The 18,373-nt window shown below is 38.1% G+C and overlaps 1 long non-coding RNA gene across 3 annotated transcripts in view; it reads right to left on the bottom strand.

The window, feature by feature from the left end:
• LOC138836967 (uncharacterized) overlaps nucleotides 1-18,373 on the bottom strand; it is a 102,768-nt gene that overhangs the window by 53,928 nt on the left and 30,467 nt on the right. For all 3 annotated transcript variants that reach the window (XR_011375132.1, XR_011375130.1, XR_011375131.1), the window contains exon 2: nucleotides 9,978-10,111. This is a non-coding gene — a long non-coding RNA (uncharacterized lncRNA). The remainder of the gene's footprint in view (nucleotides 1-9,977; nucleotides 10,112-18,373) is intronic.

Here is an 18,373-nt window from a genome sequence, read left to right as displayed (position 1 = left end):
GTACTTTAGCTACGTGTACTTCCCAGAGATCTTCTCACAATGATTATCAGAGAGAATTCATTCATTGGAAAGACATTCCATGGATAGTTAGATCCAATACTTTCAAATTATAAATGCTTCCTAAATTCATCTATGACATCAACATAATTTCAATCAAACCAGTGAGATATTTTGTGAGTACAAACCCAATGATTCTGAAGTTTATATGAAGAAATGAAAGACCAAGAATAATTGATACAAGAAGCCAGGTGTTGTTGGTTCACATACATAATCCTACCTGTTCTAGAACAGAGAGACCTGAGGAATGTCATTCAAGGCTGGCCTAGGAAGAAAAGTTTGAGTCTCGAATTAATCACCAAAAATTAAAAAAATGGAATGGAGATATGGTTCAAGTAGTAGAAGGCCAGTCATGAGCAAGAAAGCTGTGTTAAAGCATAAGGCCTTGATTTCAAGCCCTACTATCTGCACACACACAGAAGGATAACCAATATTAAACATTAATATTGATCTCAGACAGGTATAGTTAATATTTATAACAATATTAAAAGCAGTAGAAGAAAGTTGAAGGCCTGACACCATTAACGTTAAAACCTACTAAGATTTAAGATAATGTAATGTTAGCAAAGAATAGAGAAAGAGATCAAAGAGGCAGTAAAGGCATCTGAAAATAGATTCATGTCCATAAAGACAAGTATCTTGGAGAAAGAAGCCGAGTGAACACAGTGGAAGAAAGATAGACTTTTCAATAAATTGTGCCTGAGCAAGTGGAAATTTAAAGGCAAAAAGTAAAAGAAAAAATTGTGTCTACACATAGAATTATTCTCTTATAAAAATGAACTCAAGGTCTAAAGAAGTGGCTCAGTGATAAGGTACTTGCCTAATATATGTGAGACTATTATTTGATTGCCAGTACCACCAAAATAATCAAACAAATCAGGAAACTAAATAAGATGGAGAACTAGGAAACACCTCCAGGATAACATGGGAGAAAGTCTGTGTAACCTTAGGTTTAGAAATAACTTCTTAGTTAAAATGCCAAAGGTATAATCTATTAAACAATGATAAGAAATGTACTCATTATCTTGCTCCTGTAACTCCTCTGTACTGTATTTTCACAATAAAAAAAAAAATAAGGGCTGGGAAGGTGGCTCAGTGGTAGAGCGCTTGCCTTGCATGCATGAAGCCCTGGGTTCGATTCCTCAGCACCATATAAGCAGAAAAAAAAAGCCGGGAGTGGTGCTATGGCTCAAGTGGTAGAGCGCTAGCCTTGAGCTGAAGAGCTGAGGGACAGTGCCCAGGCCCAGAGTTCAGGCCCATGACCGAACCCTCCCCCCAAAAAATTAATAAGCCAAACTTCATTACAACTAAGCATTTCTGCTCTGTGAGATAGTGTCAAAAATGTAAAATTGTAAGCTATAATCCAAAAGAAAAATGCTTAATAAAGGCATATGTGATTAAAAAAAAAACTACTATCTAAAATACACAAAGAAATCTTAAAATTCAACAATGAAAAACAACTTAATTTGCGGGGGGCAGAGGGGTGGTATGGGACTCAAACTCAGGGCCTGGGTGCTGTCCCTGAGCTTTTTTGCTCAAGGCTAGCATTCTACCACTTTGAGCTATAGCACCACTTCTGGTTTTCTAGTATTAATTGGAGATAAGAGTCTCAGGGACTTTCCTGCCTAGGCTTCAAACCATGATCCTAGATCTTGGCTTCCTGAGTAGCTAGGATTACAGCATGAGTTACCAGCACTAGCAACTACTTAATTTTTAAATTATTTAAATACCTTAACGCCTCACCAGAGAAGATAAACATATGGTGAATAAGCATAGGGAAAAAAAATTCTTGAAGATTCTAGGCATTCACACAAAGTGAGACCAAAGGAAAACACTCATAAGGTAGGAACACAGAGGCATAATTCCTACATGCTTCTGGTCTTATAAAATAATATTTATTGAAATGAACTCCAGGAAATGGAAATTAATTTAAAAATTCTTCAAACCATGTATTATTAAATGAATATAAATTGAAATGTAGTAATAGTACACACCTATTAGAACATTAAAAATAGCCAATGGTCTATCAAGGATATGAAGCAACAGGAACTCTCATTCATTGATGGTGGGAATGCACAATAGTAGAACTCCTTCAGAAGACAGTTTAGCCATTTCTTACAGAATTAAACATAATAACATTATAAATCCAGCAGTTATGTGTCTTGCAAGTTACCCAAAGCAATTGTAAACTTATTTGTCCACATAGAAATATGCACGTCCACATTGATAGCCACTTTCTTCACAATTACCACTGTTTCAAGGCAATTGCAATATCGTTTAGTAGGTAAATACATAAATCAACTGCCATATACCCAGAAAATAGAGTATTATTCAGCACTGAAAAGAAATGATCTATCCATCTATGAAATGACAGAGAGGATATTCAAATGAATATTACTAAATGAAAGAAGTCAGTCTGAACATCCATCTGATTCCAGCTTTATGACCTTCTGGAAAAAGTAAAATGATAGAGATGGCAAAAATATCAGTGGTTTCATGGGATAAAGGAAAAGAAGGAATATTTGTCATTAGATACTATAATGATGGTTATATATCATGATATCATATTTAATTATCCAAACTCATAGAATGCACGTGTCAAGAATGAATCCTAAGGTAAAATATGGACGACTCTGAGTAACAATAATGTGTCAAAGGACGTTTATCAGTTTCAAAAAACAAAAAAATATCAGCTTAGACTGACAGAATAATGGAGGATACTATACATGAATAAACATAGCGATAAAGGGGAAATCAAAGTCATATCTACTCAGTTTTCCTAAGAACATAAAACCCCTCTGCTCCAAAAAACCCTAATAGTACTATATATCTAAACAAGAAAATATAGTTCAGATTTACTGTGGCAAAGGAATCTTTCCCTGTCCCTGGGTGACCATCCTTGGTGATTCTTTCCCATCATGCTCGCAGGTCAAAGGTTATTTGTATTTCATTTTGAAATTCTGTGAAGAGGCTTCTAACGGCCACCAGAGGAGACAAGGACTTCTCTATTCACACTTGCTACTCCTCATTCAACACCTAGTTTATGCTTTATGACTACTATTCTCAGGGTTAGCTATATAACTGTACGACTTAACTGCTTTAGGAGGTACTGCCAGTGACCTCACATAAACTCTAGGAAGACCAAGGAGTAACCTGCACTGCCCTTCTCTTTTGGATTAGAAACTTCCCCTAGAACATGATGCTACTGATGTACCACTCATCACCCAGATAAATTTTCCACTGGGTTGTACTATTTATGATTTCCCAACCGAGTGTAATACTACTTAATCCTCCCTTGGGGCCTATTTACCACAGCTGACCAGGGCAAAAAGGTACAGTCAGTGACTTCAGGAAAGAATCACGTTGACCATAAAACTTGGAATTGAATCCATGAGTTAGCTGTGTTTGGATTCCATGAACCAGACAGCCCTTTGGAACTCAGTCAGACAAGGGGTAAGGGTAGATCACTGCAAAGTGAAAACCTGGTAGGCTATGACTGGACGTAAAAATAAAACTTAATTCCTCTGGCTTCTGTTTTTAGGAACAGAATGTACACTGGTAAATCCTATGCGGATTATTATCTGCCAGTGTTGTTTATAAATTAAGTCAAACACGTTGCCAGAGTTTACCATGAGTTTCTTCTACATTTTTCTAAAATGGGTTATTGCCAAGGGACACTGGCCAGTGTTTAGTATCTCCCATTGAGCATGCTCCTCATAGCAATACAATTGCTGCAAATCCTAGAAAAGAAACTGAGGAGAAAGCCCTCACCACAGTTAATTTGTATTGGCAAGGTTGTTTTTTTTTTTTTTTTAATGTTTTTAAACTAGCCTTAGTTTTCCTTCTTCCTTATAAATTCCTCTTATTTTTTAAATCTTCATTATAGATTTAGCTTGTTGTAGGCTGTCCAGTGAATTAGCAACAAATACATTTGAGTGTGTAGTCCTGGTCCTAGAGTCAGACCTTTACATATTCACGCGTTGTTTTGAATATCCCCCTGAAAGAGATACCATCACCATCATTTGACAAACAAGGAAACAGAGGCACGGAGAAAACAGATAACTTGCCTAAGATCACCCAGCTGGACACCGCAGAGCTAGGATTTAAACTCATCGATTTCAATGGATTAGGTGTCAGCAAATGTTTCCTAAATATTTGGGACTTTGGAGAGTTTATGGTTTCTATTCAATACCACTGTTTGTAGCCCCAAAGCAGTTATAGACATTACATATGCAAATACCCAGGGCTGTGTTCCAATAAAACTTTATCAACAAAAACAGGAAGTAAGAAGGATTTGGCTTGTGGGCCTCAATTCACCTGGCCTGTTCTAGAGGTCACAGCAAGTTAGGAGAGTACAGGTTTTAATTCATAGCTGTACTAAGACCAAAAAAAGCATTGTAATTCAAATCTTAATCAGCTATGCACTTATTGGTAAAGGAGATAAGAAATACATGCCTCTGTAGAAATGCATTTCTTGATGACATGAGAAAACTGGCTTGCTTTTTGCCTTTAATCATAACATAAAAATCAAAGTGAGCACAGATTGTTTGATTCTTTAAGTTGATATCCCCAAATAACGGGCTGCAAAAATCTTTTCATCTTTAAGGTCATCATTTCAACATAAGCATTTAATTCACATATTCAGAACACATGAGGTAAGAAAGCCAAGGGTCTGTTTGAACCACCTAGAGTAGTTACAGAGCTGCCATGCTGAAGGAATGAGCAAGGGAAGTTCCTGGAGCCTTGTCATACCATACTAGCAGCCAGAAGTGCGAAGGGCATTTCATTATGTTTAGCAATAGTCCAGTACAATGGTTCCCAATAAGAGCTAAAGAGTGTCCCCTCCAAAATTCATAAGTGGAAGCCCTTACCCCCTGGGAATGAACTCAGAGATACAGCCATCAATGATGATTGAGATTAAATGAAGACATTAGGGTAGATCAACTAATTGCTACAAAAAAGGGGATAAACTCTCTCTCTCTTTCTCTCTCCTATCTTCCTTCCTCTTTCCCTGTGAATATCAAAAAAAAAAAAAAAAAAAGAGCTTGTGGAAACATGAGAGAAGAGAAAGCAGCTATTTGCAAAGTAGGAAGAGATGTCTCATCAGAACCCAACCCTCCCTCCCTACTTTTAGTCTTCTAGACTCTTAACAGTAAGAAAATAAAAGTGGTTTCTTTTGTTACTGTTGTGGTTGTTTGAAGCAACCATTCTGGCACTATTTCCCTGATTTGCCTTTATCAAAATTGTGCTAGATGAATATCACCAGTGGCCTCAAATAATGGAACCTTATATCATCAATCTTGGTTCTGTGACTTTTTGGTCCCCTCCCCCGTGAAACCTTAGACCCCCTTTGACTCAAGTCATCAGAATGGTAACAACCAGGATGCAAGCAGAAATGTGGAAAAGTGCTTGCCCGGATGATTCCATTCCCTGTCTTTAACCCATGCCACTACAATAATAATCTCTCAGGCTAGCATACTAGCAGGACATGACAGACACATGAAATAGAGATGAGTCATCCCATTCAAGGCCAGGCTGGGCCAGTGAGCCCTAGCCTGCTCACAGGCTGACTACAGAGGTAGGAGTAAGCCCAGAGAAGAGCCCAGAGCTGCAGAATTGCCTCACGAAGTGTTGACTTGGGAAAATGACAAATAGCTACTACTTAAACCATTAGGGGCTGGAATGGAATGTTCAACAGCAGAACAAACAGTTACAACAACCATGGTACGCAATGACCAGAGGGACAAAGCATCGAAAGTGAAAACTGGGCACCTATAATGTCAGGGAGTTTTGCAGACATTTTTAAAATTTCTATGGTAGCTGGGTGCTGGTGGCTCACACCTGTAATCCTAGCTACTCAGGAGGTTGAGATCTGAGGATCACAGTTCAAACCCAGCCAGGCAGGAAAGGCCTTGAGACTCTTATCTCCAATAAACCACTCAGAAAGCCGGAGGTGGCGCTGTGGCTCAAGTGGTAGAGTGCTCACCTTGAGCTGAAGAGCTGAGGGACAACACCCAGGCCCAGAGTTCAAGCCCCACGACCAACAACAAAAAAAATTGTTTTTCTAGTGTATAGGATCATTTTATAAAGAATAACCAGGGGAACAGTTCCCATGTCCATGTGTGTCTGGGGAATGCTAAGTTGAAGTTCAGCTGGTTGATTTGGCCCAGGATTTTTGCTGTTGGGTGGTGGTTGTAGGGCTTGAACTCAGGGCCTGGGCACTGTCCCTAGCACTCTACCACTTCAAGCAACAGCTCCACTTTGGGTTTTCAGGTGGTTAATTGGAGATAAGAATCTCACAGACTTTCCTGCCTAGGCTGGCTTTGAACCACAATTCTCAGATCTCAGCTCCTGAATAGCTAGGATTAAGGCCTAAATCACTGGCACCTGTCTGGCTCTGGACTTTAAAACTTAACAAGTGATGCTAAATTTTCCAAAAGAAGTTTAAGCCATGTTTCTGAAACTTCCCTAACTATAGAAATCCTCCTCGACCCTCTCTCTACTCTACAATAAGAATCATACAAAATAAACATCCCAGAGAAAATACTTTAGGGCATTATGTAATGTGAATTATTGCTTCTCCTGCTTTAGTGTTATTCCAGAGGGTAGAACTGCACTTAAGCATGAAAGATAGAGAGGAAAGTGATTGAGACGAAATAAAGAATCCAAGCAAGAATTTGTCAACTATGGACATTACCATAGCTTTGTGATGCAGTGATTCCCAAGATCCAGGATTGAAAACATTTAAAGAGAGATGACTATGAGACTTAGAGGATGATTTGAGGTGATAAGTTACCTTCCTTGGAATTCTTTTATTTTTTGGTCAGTCATGGGGCTTGAACTCTGGGCCTGGGTGCTGTCCCTCTACTCTTCAGCTCATGGTGAGCACCCTACCACTTGAACCACAGTGTCACTTCTGGTTTTCTAGTGGTTAATTGGAGATAAGAGTCTCATGGACTTTCCTGCCTGAGCTGGCTTTGAACCCTGATCCTCAGATCTCAGCCTCCTGAGTAGCTAGGATTACAGGCATGAGCCTGTAATTCTTATTCTCTAGTACAAGTCTAAAATTTTAGATTGCTTTCATTTTGTTAATTATTATTAATACTGTTATATAATCATCATCATCATCATCATCATCATCATCATCATCATCATCATCATCATCATCATCATCATCATCATCATCATTTGCATTGTTGGAATCCAAACCCAAGACCTTGGTCATATTACGTAAGTACCCTACTACTGAACTACATCCCTTGCACTGAATCATTTAAGTTATTACCAAGTGATGGTTAGTTTCATGTGTCAACTTGGCTAAGTTATAACTTCATATTGTTTACTCAAACACTAGTTTAGATGTTACTATGGTGGTATTTTTAGATGTGGATGGCATTTACAATCAGTATATTTAAGTGAACCAGATTGTTCTCTGTTATGTAAGTGGACCTTATATAATCCACTGAGGGTCTTAGGATCAGAGACTGAGGTTTCTCATAAAAGGAGACATTCTGCTTCGAGATTGTAACATAGAAACATGGGGTTTCCAATCGGTGCCTGCTCTTTGGATTTTGGATTCTCAAAGGCTCATAATCATGTGAACAAATTTCTTATAATAACAGTCTCTAACTTCATCTCTCTTATATACACACACACACCATACACACTCATGTGACTCTTAACTAATATCAAACATCATTTATATTTTATTACCCTAGATTTAACATATCTACTTTAACTATGTGCCTTTGGTAGGCCAGATTTCCCATTTGGCTTCTCTCAGAACTTTTCTGGGCAGTCAGCTGAGAAGAAGAGCTTTATAATTACATTAGAGTGATAGCCAGGAGGTGACACTTCTAACATTCTCTTTTAAAATGGGGAAGATGTTATGAGTCACCTTGTGTGGCATGATTATTTTACAGCTGTGTAATGTTTGTAAGGAACTGACAGTCCTTGAAGAGCCACAGTGACCCAAGTTGGCAGGGTCCCAGCACCTATTTATGGACTGAAATACAGGGGAGAGGTCATGGGAGGTGGTTCCTCTCTTCTGGAATTGAGTCAGATAGATGATAACACTGCAGGTCAGAGGTAACACAAAGTCTGATTTGCTACCACATGTTTTGTTTAATTACTTCCTGGGAACTGAACGGAACTAGTTTAAATCTTGTGTTGACACTCTACATCTGGTCATTCAGGGAAAAGACAACTGCAAAAAACCAACTAGAAAGAAGACTTTGAAACAAAAGAAATAAGTTTAAAAAAAAGTACTGAATGTGTCCAGTGATGACAGGAATAGAGATCTAATAGTTTAGGTGCTACATTAATACACTATCTACAGGAAACCTTTCTCACTGAAGTAATGGGCATCATCGGTAGTTCTCTTGAGGACAAACTCTTTTTTTTTTTTTTGTCTGTCGTGAGGCCTGAACTCTGGGCCTGGGTGCTGTCCCTCAGCTCTTCAGCTCAAGGCTAGTGTTCTACCACTTGAACCACAGCACCATAAGCAGCTTTTTCTGCTTATGTGGTGCTGAGGAATGGAACCCAGGGCCTCATGCATGCAAGGCAAGCACTCTACCATTCAGCCACCTTCCCAGCCCCTGAGGACAAACTCTTATAGTAATTGTTCATGCATTTCCTGAACCTTGTTTAATCCTTAGTATTTGCCAGGATCTTTAAAAATGTCCACCAAATGGAATAGCTACAAGGAACATATAGAACTTCACAGTTGCCTAGCAAGAATATTCAGTCAGTATTAAATTTCAACTTACCACCACGTTGAGCAAACACAGAATTATCTGCCATCTAAGAATATTTCTTCCCTGATACTACGGGAAGTTTTTAAGTTCTTGACATCTTTAGAACTAGAGTCCTTCTCTTTGTGTTTTTAATGTGTTTCTATTCATTTGGGGAGGGTGTTTGTTTCGTTTAGTTTTATGATTATGGTGGGGTTAGAATCTAGAACTTTGCCTATGTGAGGCAAGTGTTTGGCCACTGAGCTACTTCTTCAGCTTTTTGTTTTGTTTTTGCTATGACCATCATAACAAAGGACCATAGACTAGGTGGCTTAAACAACAGAAAAAGAATTTTCATCATCTTGAAAGCCAGTTGTCTGAGAGTAAGTGGTTAGCAGAGTTGATTTGAGGTAGAAGACAGTCATCCCTATGTCTTTACATAATTTTCCTTTTGTGTCCGTCTCCTAATCTCCTTTCCATAGAAGGAGAATTAGGCGCCAGTGTAATGACCTCATTTAAATTCACTGTGAAGACTTTATCTCCAGATTCTGAGGTACTTTATAAATGTGAGAGGAAGGCCACACATGAATCCATGTTATACAATATACACATAGATTTTAAGGCCAAGAACAGAAGGTCCTTACAAGTATTCTATCTTGATGGCCCCTGTCTATTTGCATATTTCTTAAGTGTGGAGGGAAGTGAACTATAATATATGTGCTTTGCATCTTTCCTCAAGTAATTAAAACATTTCGTGAATAATCAGTTATCTCAAGATTCCATTTCTCCTTTTAGAATTCTTGAAAGCTGACAGAAACAGAAACAGCCCAGGGAAGTCATTAAATCTACTGTAGCTGGCTAAATCTGGAATCTGTGTATTTATTACCAGCAGAATCTATACTAACTAGCATTTACTAGCTGTTGTTTTCTTTAAACATATAGTAAAATTGATGTTTGCAGGGAAAAAAAATGCCTTTTGCTAGGTTCATATTTCTGTGCTCCAGAATCACATTTGCCTCCAAGGAATATTACCAAGTACTGACTCACATTGGGCCAGTTATACTATTCATTTAAAAAAATCATTTACACATTCCCTGGTATTTCTACAACACTTGTATTTGTAACCATTCAAGTTAACACAGGAGACAAGAAGAGGGTCAAATAGCAAAATATCAAACCTGTACCAACCTGTGAGGCAGTTGTCATTCAAAGATGAACTCTATTGGAACACATAGTAGCCCCAGTCCTAAGGTATGATGGCTGCCCATTACCAGGACAGTGTTTTCAAGAGTCATTTGGCCGGGATCTTCCTTTGATGAAGCCTAGGAGACAGTAACAAAAGGCAAGTATGGGCATTTGATTAGTCCTCAGTGTGCTTCTTGCTTTACACCAGCCAGACATCCCTGTGATGGCCAAGTAAGCCACTGATAAGGAGACTGATGAAAAACTTAATTCCTGACCTTCTGAGTCTGACCTACAATTGTTGATTGGATCCTTGAACAAGTGAATCTGATCTGTTTAACTTCCTATCTCTGCCTCTGGGCCCACACCAGGAAAACACAGTTGGCCTTTAGTATCCAGTAGTTTCAAATCAATGAATCCAACCAACCAAGGACTGAAATATTCAAGAAAAAGACAGGCACTGTCAATTCATGCCTTTAATCACTGTTTGTCAGGAGGCTGAGACCTGGAGGCTCAAGGTATGGATTCAACCTGGGCAAAAAAAGTTCAAAAAACTTTATCTCCGGGGGGGGGGGAAGGGGGGGAAGGAGAAGGATTGGGATTGGGGGGGGAGGGGGGAGGCTGGGAAGGGATGTGAAGGGTAAACAAAGGAGGCTGCAATGCTTGGTAAGAAATGTACGCATTATCCTGCCCATGTAATTGTAACCCCTCTGTACAGTATGTTCACAAATAAAATAAAATAAAATTAAAAAAAAACTTTATCTCCAATGAATCAGTAAAAAACTAGACTGACAATGTGGCAAAACAACTAAAATGCCATATACACAAAAGCACAAAGCTTTTGAGTGCAAGCTCTGTTAATGGTGTGCACATGTATGCACACGTGCACACATACATGCATATACTCACACACACATAGTTACATCTGTCCTGATTATTAACAAACTTTCCTCCTAAACAACGCAGCATAAAAACTATATCACAGATCTTATATTTCATCAGGCACTACAAATCATCAAGAGATTTAAAGTGTAGGGAAGGATATGCACAGGTTAAATGCAAATACAAATACTGCATCATTCACTTGAAGGGACTTAAAGGACCAAGATGCTGTGTTGGATAAAAAAGATCAATAGAAAAGATTTGGAGGTTGAGCACCAGTGGCTCATGCCTGTAATCCTAGCTACTTAGGACACTGAGATCTGAGGATCATGGTTTGAAGCCAGCCCAGGCAGGAAAGTCCATGAGACTCTTATCTCCAATAAACAACTCAAAAAAAGCCAGAAGTGGCTCTGTAACTTAAGTAGCAGAGTGCTAGCCTTCAGCACAAAGAGACTCAGGGACAGCACCCTGAGTTCAAGCTCCAGGACTAGCAAAAAAGAAAAAGAAAGAAAGAAAGAAAAGAGAAGATTTGGAGTAGAAAGATTAGCTACAAGAATGAAAACATCGAAGTAAGATTAGAAGCCTAGTCTAGCCTGGAGAGAAGCTAGAGAAGGAAATACAGAAACCAGGATTAGCTAATAGATTAGATCTGAATGTAAGATAATGAAGTAAATTGCACCTGAAATTACCAGTACCTGGTAACTTGGGAGTACCAGGGGGAGAGATCCTTTATAAGAACACAACTCTGGCCTTGTGCTGGTAGCTCATATTTGTAATCTTAGCTACTCAGGAGGCTGAGATCTGAAGATCATGGCTCAAAAAGCCTGGACAAGAAAGTCTGTGAGAATCTTATCTCCAATAAAGTACTCAGAAAAAAAAGCCAGAAGTGGCACTGTGGCTCAAGTGGTAGTACTAACCTTGAGCACAAAAGCACAAGGACAGCACCCAGGCCCTGAGTTCAAGTCCCACGACCACCAGAAGAAAATGTGAGAATGCCAGCCTTGAGCAAAAATAGCTAAGGGACAGTGCTCATGCTCTGAGTTTAAACTCCAGGACCAGGAAAAAAAACAATCTAGGACTGGGAAGCATGACAAAAAGTCATGAGTAAAAGGAAGGGAGGGAGGGATGGAGAGAGGAAGAGAGGTAGGAAGGAAGGAGAGAGAAAGAAAAAAAGAAGAAAAGATAGAAAGGAGGAAAGAAAAGGAAAGCAAATGACAGACTTAATGGAGTTTAGATTACACCAAGACATCAACTCTAAATAATGACTTATAAAAGATGTTCAGTGTCATCTTCACATGACACCCACTACCACTGCTATCAAATCAAGACAAGCCTAGCCCTAAAGGTTTAAATATAGCTAAAGAAGAGATGCATCAACCAAACAGGATTTCTCAGATATAAAAAATATATATAAAAAGAGAATTGTAGAACCAGAAGCTGACTATTCTTTATAAAACACCACAGGAGGGGAGAGGGGAAGAGATTTGGCCAAGAGCCATCAGTTCTTATGGTCCTGCTGGCTGAACCATCTCTACTGTTAGGATTGGAAAAGGGAACTGCAGCCAATTGTCTTTGAGCATCCTGGGTATTTGGCAAGAGGGATGCTGACTGCTTGGTAAGCATGGCAGGCAGAATGACTATTGTAATCACAAGCAAATGGCTATTAATAGGACAGCAGGCACTGAAAATAAAAGTGCTGACAAATGGGGAAAACCATTGGTCCTCTGGCCCAGGTAAAAGAACTATGGTCAAACATAGACTGTCTCTTCTTCAGAAACCCAACCCATATTATCATCTTTTAATTAAAGGGCATTTAGACTTGTCACATAAAAAAAATGCTTGGATAAGAAAATACTGCAATGCATTTTTCTGAACCCTGGTTCTAGGTAGCAATGAGCCTAATGGATTGTTTTGAATGACTTAAATAGGAACATTAAAATTTGATAGCTCTTGAATAATTCAGCTGAATAGAAAATTGTTCTTTGATAATGGTATCCCATTAACCAACCCTTGAAAATATTTATTAAATGTCTTTTAATGCATGAGATTAATCAAGTTTCAAAATAAGCCATTCCACAACTATTTCAAATGATCAATTGCAGCATGAACATATACCAATAGTTTAGATATAGTGACAAAAATAATTTGAAAATAAGTTACCATCTTTTCTGTCCTCTTATGCAAAGAACAGTAAAAATGGCTATGTGTATGTATGTGTGTATGTGTGTGTGTGTGTGTGTGTGTGTGTGTGTGTGTGTGTGTCTGTGTCTGTGTCTGTGTGTGTCTGTGTACCAATCCTAGGGCTTGAACTCAGAGCCTGGGCTCTGTCCCAGAGCTTTTGTGCTCAAGGCTAATGCTCTACCACTTGAGCCACAGCTCCACTTCCTGCTTTTTGGTAGTTAACTGGAGATAAGGGTCTTACAGACTTTCCTGCCTATGTTGTCTTTGGACTGTGATCTTCAAATTTCAGTAAGCTGAGTACCTAGGATTACAGGCATGAGTCACTGGCACCCTTCTGAAGATGATTCTTAACAGTTTTTAATGATTTAGACACATCACCACAAACATAATGATAATCATGATACTCTCTGGAATTACTGACCACTCTAGAGACACAGGTCACTGCATTTAAGGACATATATATGTGTATATATGTGTATATATGTGTATATATATATGTGTATATATACACATATATACACATATATATTAAAGTAGCTATCTAACATATATTATATCACATATATTACATAAATATATAATATTTAAACTATATATTTAATATAGTTTAAATATATTACTTATTTAATATATGTATTAATATTTGCTATGTAATATTTATAATTATATAATATCTGTTAACTATTTTAAGTATATACTATGTATTTAAATAGTTATATATTTAAGTATATATAACATTTAAATATTTATTATATATACATATATATATATACACACACTAAATTGGGTTTTGGGGGGTACCTCACTGTCAATCAGCTCCTTTCTCTTTTGAGTGTTGCTAGTGCATGTGAAATTAGCAGGGTATTATGGGCTGGACAGCGTCATGCCAGAATTCACACATCGAACTATGAACTTGTGATAGTATGTTGACTTAGAGCATTTAGGAAGTAATCAGGATAGATGAGGCCGTGAGAGGTAAGGCCCCAATGAAGAGACATTACTAGAACACACCAGAGAAGAGTTTGCAAGCTTTCTCTTGCTCTGTTTCCATGTCCACATGTGAATGAAACTCCATGAAAAAAGGTTGCCATGTGCCAATCTGTTCCGAGCCCTCACTAAGATCCCGAGTCAGCCATTACTATGAACGTTAATCTTCAGCTTGAGAACTGTGAGAAATAAATATTTGTACTTTTAGCCACAGATTCATAGTCTTTTATGGCATGTTGTGAAGGCAGCCAATGCTGACCAGCCATAGGGTGATCTTACTTCCATTTCTGATTTAGTGTTGCTGACCTGCTGTGATCTCCTTAACCAAATTCTGCTTGAAATAAATATTTGAATGTGATCCATGGGTGTTCTCTGACTATTCAAGATCTTCAACTCCAAGCTAAATTTTGGCATTTGGAAGTTTTCTAGACTGAGGAAGCTGGAAATTGTTTAATAAAACTGACAACACAGGCATGCATAATCTTTGTTTCCTTTAAGAAAAAGGAGAAACGTGTTCAATTTTCCCTCACACTTAAATTAAGATAAAAAAAAATCTTACAGTGCTTTTAAGTCCAAGGAGACAAGGGCTCCCTTTGAGAAATTATGATGATACGGTATAAACTGTTCAAAGATTTGGTGAGGGGTAGCAGTCAGAAATGCCTGTTGTGGCATTTATTTTGTCTTCAGGGATATAGTTTTGTCTATAGGGATATAGATGGTGTTGTTTTAGATGCTAGTCCTTTCTTGGAGTCTGAGAGTATTTGAGAGCAAGGGAGGACTGGTGCTAATAAAACCTCGGAAATAATAAAAGTAATTAGTTTGCAGTATACATCAAACATTATTACTGTGTTTGGGTGACAAGATGACCGTAAACTGCCAAAGACGGTTATCCTCAGAGTCAATAATGTGACTTCTGACCAATTTTAGCATTTGCTTTAGGAATAGGAAGCTAAAAGCTTCCCATAAAGAGAGGCCATGAACAATTTTTTCTATTGTTTTTAGCACATATTTAACAATGATTGGTAAGGGACTTAATAGAATGAGAGTCAAGGAATATCTGTTGAGAGTCCTGCTTAGAAGATGCAGTTTTAAAGATTATCAATTGTGAATAAGGCTCTGGAGAAGGACTTATTTCATGTATCTTTTATGCCATGTATATATTAGGAGGGTTCCAGGATATCTGAAAGGAAAGGAAATGAAACTTAGGTAATAAAACAAATAAAGGAACCATTTACTCATTTCAACTTCCACTTTTGGAGCCCAGCCAAGTGCGTCATGTGGGGTAATATGTATCTTGAATGCAAATATTATATGGGCTAGCTGCCAGAACTTCAGGGTGGCAATTGGAAAGTGAAACATAAAAACAGTAAATAAGAAAGAAAAATGCTATGACTCTTTTGCCTGTCTTATCAGCATAAAGTTCCTAGGTAGAAGTGTAGTTAGATGTTTCCTAGCTCCCGAGAAAGTTTTATAGCCTGTTCAAGCATAGATGCTTAGATCCAGTTAACAAAATGTTTGTGCAAGGAAGAGCTAGGAGTTAGAGGAAAGAGTTAGAGTAGAGGAAATGTTGGTGCAAATAAGATGGCTTCCTAAACACACCCACCTCAATGTTCCCCACACCTCCTGAGAGACATCGCATTATTCTTCTTAATTTCTGGACAAGGAAAATAAAACTCAAGAAATTCTTTGCCTAGATGAAGAAGACAAAAGAAGTCCTTTGACTTCTTTTGATAAAGGAGACAAACCTCAAGCAATACTTTGCCTAGTATCAAATACTTATAAAAGATCAAAGAGAGACCATTCATTTGGATTGGCATCCAAATTCCTTGGTCTTTCCATCTAGCATGTGAAGATATTCCATGCCAAGCAGGACTAGGTTGGGGAGCTGCAAGGTTATCACACGTGAACTGCCCTGCAGAAGTGAGGGTCTAGTGTTTGGGTTTTCCTCTGGGAGCTCTACTCTGTTCAATAAAAGGCAGCCAAATGGGCAAGCAACACTTTTGGCAATGGCATGGAGATCAATGTAAAAATGTTATATTTTGAGCTCACTATAGTGCCAGAGTCACCGTGATGTGTAAATCAGAAGTAGATTGGCTCTTGCAGGAACTTGGATTTGAATGATCTTTATCCCTGAAATTGGATTATGGTGATTCCTGATGCAAGAGCCACTAGGCAATTTGAAGAAAGCATAAACCCTCTCTGCAGGAAGAAATTATCCTAGGCATCAAATTATTTCTACAAATGATTTTTCAATATAATCTCTGAAACACAATAAAATAGCAAAAAGACAAGAGCCAAGACAGCAGAAATATTAGGTAATAGAAATAGAGCCAGAATGAATATAGATATTGGACTTAACCAGGCATAAAATTTAAATGACCCTGATTGTTAAATGCTGACAGGTGATGGTGGTCTTATGGGTTCCTACACTTTTTTCCTTTGCTTACGAACATGACATAATTATTTGATATGAAAAAGAAAGTCCATACTGATCCAAAGAGAATCTTATTTGGCTCTTGTATTTCTCGAAGGTTTATTGGTATACCATGAATATCAAGGATAGATGGACAACATGAAAACAAAACTTTGCTCACTACTACAAAAGAAAGACAGATTGTGAATCTGGCTTATCATAGCAATTATTTTGAGGACACTGGAAAAGAACTAAGAAAAAAATTCTATAGTTGAGAAAATTCAATAACCAGAACTAAAACTTGTATCAGTTTATAGTCATTTATATACAGATGAAGACAGACTTAGGGAACAAGAACTAGTGGACAAGACCAGAGAAAAATACAAACAACTCAGCTTGAGGCACTAAAGACAAAAGGGTAGAAAATCATTTGAAAAAATGGTAAGAGGGTAGAGAAAAGAAGAAAAAGCTTGCTGGGCGCTGGTGGCTCATGCCTGTAATTCTAGCTACTCAGGAGGCCGAGCTCTGAGGATCGTCATTCAGAGTCTGTCAGACTTTTATCTCCAATTAACCACCAGAAAACCAGAAGTGGTGCTGTGGCTCAAGTGATAGAGCACTAGCTGAAGAGCTCAGGGACAGTGCCCAGGCCCAGAGTTCAAGCTCGATGACCAACAAACAAAATAAATAAATAAATAAAAAGCTCTAAAAAGCTGGGCTCTGGTGGCTTATGCCTGTATTCCTAGCTACTCAGAAGGCTGAGATCTGAGGATTGAGGTTAGAAGCCAGCCCTGGCAGGAAAGGAGTGAGATACTTATTTATCTCCAAGTAATCATAGAAAAAGCTGGAAGTGTGGCAGAGTTCAAGCCCCAGGATCAAAAGGGAAAAAAAAATCTCTAAAACAAAAAAATCTTCTAAAACACGGGAGGGAGAGGAAAGAAGGAAAGATGCCAAAGCAGCATTTGAAGTAACAATAACTGAGAATTTTTCAAAATAATGAAAAACAACAAGTTATAGGTTTGAGAACATCTCTGAACTGTGAGCTGGATAAAAAGAAATAAACTCAAAAAACACTTCTTAAACAAGCTGTGGTAAAACTACTGAAAACCAAATAGAAAGAGAAAAAAATTAACTTGGGTATAGTAGCAAATACTTGTAATATCAGCACTCAGGAAGTTGAAGTAGAAGCAGCACCATTTCAAGCCTGAGCTATGTTGTACATAGTATGATTCTGTTCAGAGACAGCAACAGAGAGACACACAGAGAGATTTAAACATAGCTGCAGTAAAAGGAAAATTACTTCCAAAGAAGAACCAAGACCAATAACTATCCTTTCAAAACATAAAAATGAAAGACAATGACAATGGAATAATTTCATCAAAGTGCTTGCTTTGGGGGAGGATGCGGCAATGACAAGAAGATGTAGGAAGACTTCAGGGCCACTGTCCAATTTTTACTTCTTGACAGAGCATTGACTTCATAAAAACTCCCTGACTTTCCTCCTTTTCTATGTGCTTGTAAAAATCCACATAAGTTTAAAGAATAGATGGTTGTAGGAACCATCCTTATTATGTTATAATCATACTGTCCTAGCTCCTTTGAAAACAAACTTTATTACATTATAAAATGTTAGCATCCAGAAGGAAAAGCTAACTAGTCTAACATCATATTTCTTCCAGGATTCTAAAGAAATTTGGCTACAAGCAGGAACTAGTTGCTCACATCTGTAATTCTAACTAATAAGGAAGTAAAAATTCAAGAGGATTACAGTAAACCCAGAGTGGGCAAAAAGTTCATGAGACCCAATATCAACAGAAAAAGTCACTCAGCGCAGTACAGGTCTATCATTCCAACTAAGGCAGGAAGGGTAAATAGGAAGATCATAGTGTAGGTGAGCCCAGGAAAAAGTCAGATCTTATCTAAAAAACTAACCAAAGCAAAA

This window comes from Dipodomys merriami, unplaced genomic scaffold (assembly GCF_024711535.1).
Source record: "Dipodomys merriami isolate MVZ:Mamm:240054 unplaced genomic scaffold, mDipMer1.0.p SCAF_26, whole genome shotgun sequence".
Lineage (NCBI taxonomy): Eukaryota > Metazoa > Chordata > Mammalia > Rodentia > Heteromyidae > Dipodomys > Dipodomys merriami.
Note: the sequence above shows the minus strand (reverse complement) of the source record. Positions and strands in the feature narration are given on the sequence as shown.